Here is a 14,907-nt window from a genome sequence, read left to right as displayed (position 1 = left end):
CCACGACAGCAACAGGCTTTGGGCACGATTAAAGCAGCAGCAAAAGCTTCCGGAGTTCTTAGCCACAAATGGTGAGGGGGTGATCAGGCTCAGAAGGAGATTACAGGGTCCTTTTGCTGGCTCTGGGTGCAAGATTCTTGTCTCATTGCCCTTAAGCAGAACCAGGTTGCAGTTCTGGAATGCAGTTGCAGGTTAAGGAGGAATGCCAGTATACACCAGCACTTGCAGCCACAGGGGAGCAGAAGACCCTGGTCACAGTTCCAAGGGGTAAAAGATTGTTATGTTATTCACAGACCAGAGCGTAGGCCCAAAGAGTATCAAACATATCTCTCCTTCCATCATACCACCTTCTGAAAGCAGATAGATCCCCAGTGCCTGCTCTGAAGGCAGCTGCACAAAGAACCTAAAGATTAGAACAATACTCCCTTACAGTTACAGAGCTCAGCTTGAATAGTTTTTTTTTATTAAAAGAAAAGAAAAAGGCAGGAAAATAAGCAAACAAGAAATAAAAGAAACGAAACAAAGTTATTTTGGTGAAAGGGAAGACCAAAATACGAACTCAGAAGACAACAATGTTAATACTGCTGCATCTAAAGCCTTCAAGAAAAATATGAATTGCCGTCACACCCAAAAAGATTTAATGGAAGAGCTCAAAAAGGATTTTAAAAATCAAATTAGAGAGGTAAAAGTAAAATTGTGAAAAGAAATGAGAATGATACAGGAAAATCATGAAAAAAGAGTCAATAGGTTGGTAAAGGAAACACACAAAAAAAATACTGAAGAAATTTATACCTTAAAAAAAAGAATAGGCCAATTGGTAAAAGAGGCACAAAAATCCTCTGAAGAGAGGAGCTTCTTAAAAAGCAGAATTGGCCAAATGGAAAAATATATACAGAAATGCACAGAAGAGAAAAACTTCTTGAAAGGGAGAATTGGCCCCATTGCAAAGAGAGTTGCAAAAATTCAATGAGGACAAGAATTATTTACACAGTAGAATTGGCCAATGGAAGAGGATGTATAAAAATTCATTCAAGAAAATCATACCTTAAAAATAAGAATCAAACTAGTGGAAGGTATTGACTCCATGAGACATCAAGAAGCAATCAAACAAGGTCAAAAAATTTTAAAAAATAGAAAATGTGAAATATCCCATTGGAAAAAAACAACTGACCTGGAAAATAAATCCAGGAAAGATAATCTGAGAATTATTGAACTACTTGAAAACCACAACCATCTTTCAAGAAATTATCAAGGAAAATTGCCCTGATATTCTACAACCAGAAGGAAAAATAAAAATTGAAAGAATCCCCCAATTGTCTCCTAAAAGAGATCCCAAAAAGATAACTCCCAGTATTATAGATAAATTCCAGAACTCCAAGGTCAAGAAGAAAATATTGCAAGAAATAAAAAAGAAATAATTCATATATTGTGGAGTCACTGTCAGGATAACACAAGATTTAGGAGCTTCCACATAAAAGGATTAGAAAGCCTGGAATATGACATTCCATACAGCAAAGTTCCTAGGACTTCAACCAAGAATCTCTTACCCAGAAAAACTGAGAATAATCCTTCAGGGGAAAAATGGGTATTCAATGAAACAGAGGATTTTCAAACATTCCTGATGAAAAGACCAAAGTTGAATAGAAAACTTGACTCTCAAACACAAGACTCGAAAGAGGCATAAAAAGATAAAACAGGAATGAGAAATCAAAAGAGATTCAATAAGGTTGAACTGTATACTTCCTTACATGGGGAGATGATTCTTGTAATTCCAAAGAACGTTGTCATTGTTGGAACAATTAGAAGGAGTATACATAGACAGAGGATGATGATGTGAGTTGAATATGATGGAATGATATTTTTAAAAAAGACATAAGAAAAAGGAATGCATTAGGAGGAGGGGGAAGGAAAAATAGAATGGAGTAAATTATTGCACATAAAAGAGACATGAAACAGCTTTCTTTTACAGTGGAGGGGAAGATGGGGGAGGTGGGGAGGGGAGCATGTTAACCTTACACTCATCAGACTTGGTTCAGTGAGACAACATACACAGCCAGTTGTATACAAATATCTATCATACTTTACAGAATAATAGGAGAGGAAGGGGATAATAACTACTTAAAGTCAAAATGACTTTAATAGCTTTTATTTACAAAAGAGGTGGAAAGAGTGAAAGTAGAGAAATACAAAAGGTTAGAGAAGACATCAGCCTATCTAACTAAATATTGCTCTGGTGCTAGTCTCAGCCAGGACTTGTAGACCTTCAACAGGAATTAAACTCTCTCTAGAAGACAGGAAGGGAAAGCCAGCTCTCCACTCACCCAAGTTCTCTCCAAGAGGCAGGTCAAGACAATGACTCAAGCTGAAGGTGACTCCTGAGACCAACTTTCTTCCTTAAGCTGACCTTCTTGAAACTGATTTCCCTCTTGAAGTCCAACTTCTTCTTGAAGCCAACTTCCTTCTTAGAATCAACTCTTTTAGCCCCAGAAATTCAGGGCTTTTTATAATGACTTCTTGTCTTCCAAATTGTCTAGCACTGCCCAGGGGGCAGTGTTTGTGGGAACCAGTTCTCACCTTCTGGAGGGGTGAATACTTATCAAAAGGGTTCACAAATTCCTGCCTGATTGATTTTCTGAGGGTGTAAATTCACTAAGTGGTTTGCAAGCTCCTCCACCTGGTTCAAGTTTATGTTGATTGAATCAAAAGGTGGAGAGTTAATCTTGTCTTCACAATCTAGTGAGGTACTTAAGTTAGTGTTAACTAAAGTATTAGCTCCAACTAGACAAAGAGAATAAAGGATTCCCTTTCACAAGTGTAAACTCAGAGAGAACAAAGACTTCCCTTTTATAAACCATACTTCAAAATTTTTTTCTTTATTATTTTATTGTGTTTGTGTTTTATTTTACAACATGGCTATATGGAGAAGGCTTCAAATGCTAGGCTGAGGATTTTGTATTCTAAAGAATCTATAGGGAGCTGCATGATCAGATCTGTGTGGTAGAAATGGCCATTTGGCAACTCTAGATGGAGTGGAAAGAGCAGAACCTGGAAACAGAGAGACCACTGAGTCAACTATTGCAATAGTCCAAATAGGACATGATGAATGAGAATAGAGACTGTATTGATGGAGAGAAGGGAATGGATGTGGGATGGTGTTGTGGAGATGCAATCCACAAGACCTGGTAACTTAATGGAGATGAGGAGGAAGGGAGAAAGGAGGGAAAGTGTCAAGGATGACTCCAAGGGGTCTGGAAGAATAGTGGTACCCTCAATAGAAAGAGGGAAACTTTGAGGCAGAATGAATTTGGGGAAATAGCATCAGGCTGGGACTCTCTGGACCTAAGACCTGACTACCCTCTCTGACCAATGGACCCTGTCCATTTTCCCTTATTCAGTGAGTTACCTGATGAGATGGCTTTCCTCCATAAAGGTTTCCAAGCTTCTGATCTTTCTGCTCATGCTGTATGATGTACAATCAAGCCAGGATAGAGTATTAACCTCCAAAAGATGGACGTTCAATTCAATTCATTTTGGTCATCTGGTTCAGTGGAAAGAACAATGCATTTAGAGCCAGTGGATTTGGGTTCAAATCCTGCCTCCATTATTGCCTATCTGATCTTAGACAAGTCATTTCACTTTCCTCTTGAGGCTTAGTTTCCTCTCTGTAAAATGAGAAGGTCGGACTAGAATCTCTCAAAGATCCTCCTTCCAACTCTGGATCAAGGAGCCTGTGAACAAAGTTTCATTTCTAGGTGTAATCAGGTTGGGCAGAGCTATGTAATGGTCACTGGCCTGCCCAACCACTGCCTCCACATAGATGGAAGCCCATGTCAGAAGCTCTCTGTCTCAGAGGTTCAGATACCTTTTGGGAAATGTTCTTCCTCTCATTACACCCATATGCCCATTCCAGAAATCTGGGGACATCTCTGCAGGGTAGCTGAATGTAACAGAGGTAGCATGGGATGGTGCCCAAAGCACTGTATTTGGGATCACAGACGGTCAATTCCAACCCTGGCTATGCCACTTACCATGGGTGTGATCCATGATCAAAACTTGGCCCCTCCACGGGCTTCCCTTTCCTCATTTGTAAAAGAAGTGATTGACATGGAAACACTCTAGACTGGTGATAGACACCGTGAGCCGTGATGCCTTCAGAGGCCAAAGAAGTGGGGGTAAGCTCTGGGTACCATGGGGGACAGAGCATCAATTTGTTGTACCTGACTGACTGTACTGATGTGACAAGAGAGGATCCATTTGGGGGCAGGAGTCATTGAGAAATGGCAGGGAGTTTAACTGAAGGCATCAACAAGATATTCAAAAAGAAAAAGAATTGAAGAGGTTGGACAAGACCCTCCCTCAGGTCCTTCCAGCTGTGACATTTGGGAAAACCCAACCCCTGGAGGAAGAACCATCCACTCCTGCCCAGGATCCCCTGGTGCAAGCTGAGCATCACTTCATGTGCCCACTAGGAAGTCTCCTCTAGCCAGGCTCATCTCCCGCAATCCTCGCCTCCCTGATCCTGGCTCCATCAGATGGCTCAGGCTGCAGTTCCCAGATGCTCCCAGCAAGGGGCCCAGGTGCTGCTCTCTGCTGCCCCCTGCTGTTGGCCTACTGCTCAACAGTGTCGGGGCGAGTCTCTGTGGTTCTCTGCTTCCACCTGCTGGTAAACTCTTGGTATTGTTCTTTCTAAGCAAGGGATTAGCGAGAGGAAAGAGACAGGCAGAGACAGAGAGGAGGGATTGATGGATTAATGGGGAAGGAGACAAAGAGAAAGTGAGAGAGACAGAGAGAGAAAGAAAGCAAGAGAGAGACAGAAACAGAGACAGAGAGAGGGATGGAGAGAGACAGAGACAGAGACAGAGAGAGAGAGATCATTCTGTCATGAAGCACATGGGCCATAGATGGAAATCCACCTACAAGAAAAATCCAAGAGTGCTTGCTTCATAGGGGACATTCTTCCCTCTGCAGCACATCACAACTCTGTGGGTATTTTAAAAGCTTGAGTGTTCAAACTTCACAATTAACCTGACACCTAAGGAGCTGTCCAAATGTGGGCTGCTGCCTCAGAAAATCACAAACTCTTAAATGTCCTTAAAAGGCTCTAAGAGGCCAATCCCAATCCAAGCTCTTCATTTAACAGATAGGAAACTGAGGCCCATGGAGATGAAGAGGTTTGTCCAAGTTCACCCAGGTAGTCTTTCCTGGGTATGAATTCTTCTAAAAATGCAAAGCAAGTATCAGTTACTTTTGAACTCAGAACCCTCAGCTTATAAAACCAACCACAGAGGTCTGGGTTCTCCCATCCCTGGCGATGAGGGGATCACAAGCAGTAGTTGCATTAAGCCTGTGAGTGGTCACTGTACTTCTAGCCTGGAAAAGATGGGGAGAGACTGGAAATAAATAATAAAATAAAGCATCTTCCTTACAAAAGATGACTCAATGGTGTAATGCAAGGTGGCTAACAGAAACTTTTTGCTTCTGTAATTTCTAACAGTCACAAAAAGTCAGTTAAACATCTTAGAATGTTCAGAAAGTCAGTTAGAACTTAAAGCTATAAATAGAGGTGAAGTTCCAACTGACGGAGCTTTTGCCTTCTGGCTTTCGCTGTGGCTGGAGGCTTTTGCTTTGGCCTTTTGGCTTTGGCCTAATTGCTTTGGCCTTGGCCTGTGCTTATCTTGTTTTGGGGAAATTTGGACCTATCTCATTTTTCTGGACCTCTCCCTGATCTCCCATCTCCATCCCTCCCCTTCCCTGATTTTCCTTTGGGTTCTGGTTGGCAGGGAGGGCTTGGTGATTGAACATTGTGGGTTTTAGGTTTTTTTTAGATAATTGGAGTATCCTCAAATAAGTATCCCTAGGTTTGATAAAGACTTTACTTAAAGGCAGTCAAATCTTCCTGCCTGGGAGAGCTGATCTCTCTCTGTCTAACTTCTCCATGACCCATCCCCCACCATCACCCCCCTCCTTAGCAGCAGTTAGAAAACCCTGAACCCCTCCCCTTCTGACTGACCCTGGTATTAATGAACCCCCTTGTTACCTATTCAAACCCTGTGGTGAGTCATTGTGTCGAAAATTAAGACAAGAGCCAAGAGGAAGGAATCATTTTCCTTTATTTCTTGAGAGAACTGGGGGCATCCATCTTGGCAGGAAGTACCTCCCCGAGACTTCCTCCAGCCATCAGTTTCACTGGCAGGGAGGGGCCCCCTCAACCCCCCCCAAGAGACTTTAGAAACTAACAAGAGAAACTCTCCAGTCAAGCCTAAACGTTTCTTACTGGCCCTGGTTTCCTCCCTGTATCCTCTGTCTCAAGCCTCTGGGAATAAACCTGTTTGAGCTGCCTCTCCTACACACCCCATTTCCCTTATCTCCTACATACCTTTCCCTTCCCTTCATTTCCTCCTCCAATCACTTTATAATCCCTTATTCCCTTTTATCCTTCCTCACACCCACCTACTCAGATTATTTTATTTTCTCTTTTTTAATAACAATGGGTAGGGAAGAACCAAAGGATAGAAGGATAAACCTGGAAGAGGTCTTGGGGCCATTGTCTCTAACACTCATCTTTTATTTGTATTTTTTAAATAAATGTTATTATTTATTTAGTTGCCTGCCTACCCCCTACCTCATTGAACAACAATAGGAGCAAACTGGCAAAATCCTTACCAGAAATATCCATAGTCCAGCAAAGCCAATTCCTACCCACTGGCCACACATTTTAAGCTTTGGCTCTTGGGCTGAAGGTGAGGGGCCCAATTCATCTTTGATCTTCCAGTTCTTCTTTGATCAGTTCTAAAGTCTTCCAAATCCAACCCCTTCCCTTTACAAATGAGGAAACTGAGGCCCAAGGTGGTCGTGTGATTTGCCCATGAACGAACTGTAGTTCATTCTTGTACTTGCCCCCACACAGCTCATGAGAGCATCCATTCCATTCTAGAAGCAGTACCATCATTCCTGAAGGGCTGCTGGCTTCGAAGGGCTGGTCTTGTGCCAATGAGTATGGGGACATTGGTGCGACCCATTTTAATGGAACCAGATCTGGGACTGTACTGCCTTGTGGTTCAGTTGTTTTCAGTTGTGTCTGACTCTTCCTGACTCCATTTGGGGTTTTCTTGGCAAAGATCCTGGAGGGGTTTGCCATTTTCTTCTCCGGATAATTTTACAAATGAGGAAACTAAGGCCAACAAGGCAAAGTGACTTACCCAGGGTCCCATAGCTAGGAAGAGTCTGAGGCCAAATTTGAACCCAGGACCTCCTATTTCTGGGCCTGTCTCTCAATCCACTGAGCCCCTTAGCTGCCCCTCTTCAGATGACTGCCTCTGGCACCTTGTTCCCCTGGTGGTTATATCCATAGAGAGAACCTAAGAATTTCTGGCAACCCCCACTCAGGACAAAACCACACAGCCCTGGGATCCACCCCAAAAGGCTGTCAAGCTTAACAGCAACATTGACAACAGGGCTGGACCCTGACCAAGCCGGCCTGGTGGCCGAGGACATCACATCAGCCAAAGCTTTCCCTCTAGTTCTCTCTGATCAATGCTCTTTCTTTAGATGGTTTCCACTAAAGTCTCCTAGAGCTAAACTCCCTAATTGAATGTGAGCGTCTGGCGGTCCTCTGGAGGCCATCACTTAATTAATACAAGCTATTGGCTCTGGGTCTCTTGCCTTACTGACCCTCCCTCTTCCCCTGTGTGACCCTGGACAAGTCACTCAACCCCCATTGCCTAGTCCTTACGCCCTCCTGCCTTGGAACCAATATTTTGTATTGATTCTAAGACAGAAGGTGAGGGTTAAAAAAACAAACGAACCCGGGTGACTTCCCAGGAGGGCCAAAAGAATAAGGAGGGAGATGGCCGTCCCTTTCTGCACCTCCTAAAATCCATCTCTCTCTCCCCACCAAAGACAAGCACATAAAAATGTGATTACAATAAAATTCAGCCACCGCAAGTGTCTATCTGTTAAGACTGGAGGATCTCTGGGCAGTGAACGTTTCTGAGTATTTCCATAACTGTGTTTCAATAGAATGGGTTTCCTCCATGATTGAATGTATTTGACTTCATGCAGTTAAATCTTTATTGTGAGAAGAGGCCCTTTAGGTGGCTGCCCGAGGGGTCCAGGACCCAGACATGGGGAAGACTCTCTCCTCTGAGGAGGAACCAGATCAAGGTTAGCCTATGTGGAACCAACTTAAAGGCCCCCAGTGTTCAGAGAAAGGGGAAATCAGTGGTGTAGGGGATCGAAACAGGGCACAAGTGGGTATTGTTTCCCCAGAAGCCTGTGTTAGACTCTGGCCTGCCGGCAGTCGTCAAGCTTGGATCCACAAGGTTCTGTCCCTTGTGAGTCCACCCTCTGGCCTGCTGCCCCCACTTTCTGATAGGACTCTGGAACTTTGAGATCTTATGAGGACTTTGTTTCCCCTTGATGTCACCAGGAGGAACATGGGCGTGCAGAGCTGGCATCCCCCAGAGCGCCTTCCCAAGTGGCCCTGGGTGGCACAGTAGGACCCTGAGGGGAGAAGCAGAGGCTTGGGAATGGGCCAACAGCAGGGAGAAGCTTCAGATGGAAGATGGTGGGGCCTTGGGGATGAGCCCACTTTGGCTGTCAGCCATAAACATGTACTTCCTAGAATGCCCCCAAGGCATCCACACAGCTTTACTAAGCACCCACTATATGCCAGGTGCTGAGAAGAGCCAAGAAATCACAGAATCCTGTTTCCAGGTCTGGGGCTCTCTCCGCTATGCCACCTGGCCATCTTTAAGGGTTCTCTCATGTCTCTAGGAATGTTATCTTCTCTAGACTAGAAAACCCCAGATCAAGCTTGCCTTCTCAATGGCTGGAGGAGGGGTGGAGGGCGGGAGAGAATTTCTAAACACTAAAAAGAGCCCGATTCCTCCAACAGGAATATCTGTACACACATTCCTAGGAGATCCTTGAAGTCACAGACCTCAGCACTAATCAACTTTTCAGCAGCTGGACACACAGATCTTCATTGGCTATGCCGCGGCATCGAACTCAGGACTGGAGGCAGAGATGGAGATGACACTGATGTTGTCCTCAGCATCAGAGTCAGGGGTGGAAGGGACAGGGGAGGGGGGTTTGCTTTCTGGGGGCCAGAAACAGGGGAGGCAGGTGCATCGACCATGCAAGGTACAGAGCGATGGGCATAAAGCAGAGACCCAGACCCAGTGCTTGAGGAAAATCAGAAGAGAGAAAGAACTCTTTGGGATGGCTAGTTTAGGGAAGGCTTCCCCGAGAAGAGGGAACCTGAGCTGAGCTTGGAGGGAAGAAAGAAGCAGCAGGATGGGCAGGAAAAAAAAGTCCTGGCCTGGAGGAGGCAAGAATCCCACACTGGACACCTCTTAGCTGTGTGACTCTGGACAAGTCATTTGATGTCTGTTTCTTCTCCTATTAAATAGGTCGTATACCTATCTCTTGCCCCAGAGTTTTTAGAGTGAAATAATGCATATGAAGTGCTCTTTGAACCTTAAGGATTGATGGAAACATCAGCTGTTTTTACTGGGGTGGTGGGGGAAGAGGTCCTGGGGATTCCCCTGGATTGCCCCATCCTACTTTGTGAGGCGGAAACACTGCTTAATTGAATCAGTAGATCAGAACCTGGTGTGACAAGAAGTCTGCTCTTATTAGGGGTGAGGAGCTATATGTTATATATATTATATATATATATTATTATTATATATCACATATATAATAATAATATATTATATATTATAATATTATATATTGTATATATATAATATAGATATGTATATATTATATATATAATATAAAAATATAATATATATTATATATTATAATAATATATTATATATTAAATATATATATTATAGCCACAGGTCCCTGAATTAAAAAAAAAAAAAAACGAAACAGCAGCAAGTTTAGAATCAGGACAAGATTGGCAGGTTCTGGCCTTGGAGAGGAAGGAGCTGAGATATCCACATCCGAGCCAGAAAGCACCAGCAAGGTAGAGACAACCAGGGGAGCCCAAGAAAGAAAATTGCCTAAATAGTAGGAATTTTCCAAACTAGGGGCTCCGAGCGATTGTGATTGTATTTCTAATTTTGAGTCTAACATACATTCTCTAAGTCATTAGAAGAGGGAGCCAGAGGGACCCAAAGAGGCATCGTTTTTACCCCAGGCTTAACAGAAGCTAATTATTGTAAGTATTACATTATAATCTTCTTTTACTTGGCACTGGCTGTTCCCCATTGCTGGGATTCTCTCCACTGGCCATTCCACGTCTTAGAATTTCTAGCATCTTCAGGGCCTCCTCTAGCAGGAAGTCCCTTCCCACTTCCCCCAAGTCCCAGTGCTCCCCTCAAATTTTCCTTGTGCCTATTTTCCATATCTTGCTCTATGTATGTGTTGCATCCCCTGGTAGAATACAAGCTCCCTCCGGTCAGGGCTTTTCTCCTTCTTGCCTTTATGCTCCACTGTCTGGAGTATGTGGCTGTTTAGTCAGTTTTAGTCATGAAAACCTCTTCTGGAGTTTTCTTGGCAAAAATACTGAGATGGTTTACTATTTCCTTCCCCAGCTCATTTTTTCCAGGTGAGGAAACTGTGGCAAACAGAGTGAAGCCATTTGACCAGGCTAACAAGTGTCTGGGATTGAATTTGAACTCAGGTCTTCCTGACTACTTCGGACCCAGAGCTCTACCTCAGAAACTGAGGCAAAGAATAAAGGATTGCAATTGCAATTGCAAAAGAAGTTGCATCTACTTCTCTGTGTATGTGTGCTTTGTCTCCTCTTCCCTCTCCCAGGCAGGGACGATTTAAACTTGCTTTTGGAGTTTAATAAATGCTTACTGGTGGTTTGATTTTAGCTCTTGAACAAGGACTTGCCCAGGGCTGTTATGCACATAGTAGGTGTTCAGAAAAGGTTTGCTGATTAATGGGGTTCTGCAGAAGGAGGAAAGGATCTGGCCAGAGGCATCCCCTTCCTCCCCTCCTGCCTGAGACAAGCTGGCTAGCAATGGAAATCTCTTCCTCCTCTGGGCAAACCACAGTTCCTAATCCCCCACAGAGTAAAGAGCCCTGGATGGGGCACTCTGAAGGGAAACAAGGGAAGATGGAACCATTCTGGCCATTGAGACAGAGGAAGGCTTCCCAGGGTAATGAAATCTCCAACAACAAAGGATGCTGACTCTTTCCAGCAGTGACAACCTCTCCTCCCCTCTGTTTCCATGGTGACAGTCCAGGCTCTCGTTTCCATGGCAATACTTGTAGGAGGCTTGAGCACTTCATATTTATTTTATAAACTGAAATTTTCCAGCAGGTTTTTTCCCCCTTTCAGGCCAAACCCTGGCCTCAGACAGGCTTTCTTTTCTCAGGAGAGGCTCAGAACTAGAGAGAAAAACCCCAAAGGGTAGCAAGAGAGCATGGCGGGACAAATGTCAGCGGAAGAAGAGAGGGGAGAGAGCAGCTGGGGAGAGATGCATCAGCATGAGCTGCCAGGGGGGCAGGAAGGGACCTGGTGGAGATTTCCCTCTCTGACATTTGTTTAATCTTTGGGACCAGGTTGTAAAGGGGGGGGGGGGGGAGCTTTAGGAGCTCAGGATGCAGAAGCTGAGGGAATCCTGGGTCTGCCATTCACCCCGGAAAAGGCTTAGAGAATTAGGAGAATGGGAGGAGCATCGCATGCCCCCAGGGGGAAAAAAAGCCAGGGAGGGGGAAGGGTTGCTGTTGGCTAGGAAAGGTGAAAGTCTGGAAGGAGCCAAAAGAAAGGATGCTTGAGTTGTCTTTATTCCCAGGAAGCGAAAGTGGCATTTAGTGCTCAAACCCAACCAAATATCAGCTGAGACAAATCAGAGACAGAGATCTGGAAAGGGATAAAGGCAGCCCAGAGAGGGGAGGCGTTCAAGAGTGAATTAGAATTCACTTTTTTTTTTTTTAAACTCTCACCTTCTGTCTTGGAGTCAATACTGTGTATTGGCTCCTAGGCAGAAGAGTGGTAAGGGTAGGAAATGGGGGTCAAGTGACTTGCCCAAGGTCACACAGCTAGGAAGTGGCTGAGGCCGGGTTTGAACCTAGGAGCTCCCATCTCTAGGCCTGACTCTCAAACCACTAAGCTACCCAGCTGCCCCCTAGAATTCACTTTTAGCACTGGAGAGAAAAGTAAAGTGTGTCCTCGAAGCCCAGGGGATCCATTGTTCTAGGGGTCTGTTAGCCAATCCGGAAGGGGCTGGGGATTGGGATTTCATCCCTCCAGGACCAGATAAGGCCAAAATGATGGCTGTGGAATGTCCCGCCTTAATGGAAAGAGTCATGACATTTCCCCCCTTGTTTCCGAACCTTGATCATTGGGATCATTTCCAAGTTACCGACAAGGAACTTGTTTTTCCCTTCTCCGTATAGGAGAATGGCTTGTGAGAAGCTTAGCCTCTTCAAAATGAGGAGAAACTGAGGCATGGAAATTTGAGACTTGTCCATTATCACCTAGATTGTAACAACGCCCCAGCTAGAACCCAGGTCTCCATACTTCCAGCCTAGCTTTCTTTCCCCTGCACGATATGCCTTTATGAAAGGCTATCAAAGGATAGAATCAGGCCAATGCTTCTTAGGCACATGCCTGAACATAAGATTGGAGGGATGCTGAGACGGGTCGCGAAACATGCTTGGAAGCAAATATTGGAATTTGAAAGTCTACCATTAGAAATTCATTCCTTGGGGTGCCTCTTCTAGACTCTTGTTTGAAATGGCAAACAGCCTATAGAAGGGAATGCTTTCACGCCCGTATTAGCCACTAACATTTTAGTGTGAATTCTAGGATCATGGTTTTAGATTCAGAAGGGACCTTAAGAGTATAGTGCCCTCATTTTAGACGTGAGGAAATAGACAGCTAGTAGTTTCTGAGGCAAGATTGGAATGCAGCTCTTTCTAAGCCCAGCACTCCATCCCACGCTTCAATCAATGAGTCTACTCTACGCTAGTCTTCCTTTATCCACTCGGTCCTCTTCCAGTGGGTCAGAGGTTAAAATGGCTTCACCTACTACCCTTAGGGGATAAGCTATGTGCCAGGGCTGAAATGGAAAGATCCCAGCCTGGCCCTATAGGAATAAACAATCTGGGGACAGCTGGGTAGCTCAGTGGATGGAGAGCCAGACCTAGAGAGGGAAGGTCCTGGGTTCAAATCCGGCCTCAGACACTTCCTAGCTGTGTGACCCTGGGCAAGTCACTTGACCCCCATGGCCCACCCTCACCACTCTTCCACATAGGAGCCAATACACAGAAGTTAAGGGGTTAAAAAAAAAAAGAAAGTAATAAACAATCTGTTGCCGGGGACAAGAAGTGCCAGGAGCAGAGCAGCAAAGACATACCCTGTGGGCGCTGAACCCATGAGGAGAGGTTTCAGAGGGGCCGAGATAGGCTCAGTACTGGCTAGGGGAATGCACAGAAAGCTTTCTAGGGGAAATGGTGACCTCTAAGAGCTGCCCACTGATCTTTCCTTCCCCCACTCAATACCATCCAAGCAAGGTCACCCCACTCCTTGCTAATAATAGGGTCCCTGTGGCTTTATCCTCCCACCGGGGAGGTCCTCCCGCTGGCCAAAGTGCTGAAGATCCAGCTTAGAGCCAGAGAAGACCCCAAAGGCTACTGAGCCCAACTCCCTTGCTCGAGGCCACATAGAGACTCAGCAATACTGACGGGATGTGAACTCAAGTCCTCCAACAGCAGACAATAACGGAAGGTTCCCAACTGTCTTAATGGTGCTGGGAGAATAAGACTGAAATTTGAATCCAGGTCATCTTCCTCCAAACCAATGCTCTCTCCTTTGTAGGCACCCTCCAGCCTCTCTCTGGCCAGCTCCTTCCTCCCCTGAGGAATGAGGAGGTTGGACTAGATGCCCTTGAGGACAGCTTCCAGCTATAAATCCTCCGAATGCTCTGGCCCAATGACATGTTTTCCAAAATGGCAGCAGGCTGGCAATTATGAGCATCCTCATCCAAGGGCGGCCCAGAATGCATCTGAGTGTGAATTGGAGTCTTCCAACCAGAAAGTTTCCTAATTACCTTGGCACTGGGGTGTGGGCACGAATGCATAAGTAAGCATGGGCGTGTTTGTGCCCAAATGAATCACAGAATTACAGACACCAGCTAAAGAACAAAGGATCTTAGCTTGCAGTGGTGCCCAGCCCAGTCCTCTCATTTTACAGTTGTGGAAACTGAAGCATGAAGAAGTGACTTGCCCAAGGTCACACTGGCAGGATGTCTCCTGAAAGTCCTTCAGGGCTACTACCTGGGACATAGTAGGTGTTTAATAAATGGGTTACATTTGGATGGAACTGTCAGATACAGGATGAAGAATGGGGATTCAAGGCAAGCCCTGCAGCTCCGGAGAGAGCCTCTAAGATACAGAGGACAGGAAAGGGTCCAGGGTGAGAGGAACTCTTGGTGGTCCTGAAGCTCAAGTGAACCCAAGGGCCCTCCGCTTCCTCACCTGCAACAGGAGGGGGTTGAACTCCATGTCATCCAAGGATCCTGCCCTTCCTACTGGAACCTTATCATGGGATTGTGATCAGGGAGTCTAGGGGGGAAGAGGGTTGGGGAGCTGTACCGAGCCCCCAGCAAGCACTAAAGGACGAGTAAAGCAATACTCTGCTCCTGGGTCCCTTGGTACCAGGGTGCTTTGACCTCCTCCTGCTGAGATCCATTTGGTGCTGAGTGGAAATGAATTAGCCCCTGAAGACCAGATCGCACTCAGCTGACCTTAATGGCAGGGCTAAGGGGGCCTCCCAGAAGCTCTCCTCCATTTCTGGAGGTGACGGCTCAGAGCAATCAAAGTCAATTCAACATTTGAGGGACTAGCAAGGCAGGGTGACCTAGTGGATAGTCTGCCCCAAACCCAGGAAAACCAGGCAACCACTGACATCCAGGCGGTGTGACCCTGAGCATC

The sequence above is a fragment of the Gracilinanus agilis genome, chromosome 4 (assembly GCF_016433145.1).
Source record: "Gracilinanus agilis isolate LMUSP501 chromosome 4, AgileGrace, whole genome shotgun sequence".
NCBI classification, from domain to species: Eukaryota; Metazoa; Chordata; class Mammalia; order Didelphimorphia; family Didelphidae; genus Gracilinanus; species Gracilinanus agilis.
Note: the sequence above shows the minus strand (reverse complement) of the source record.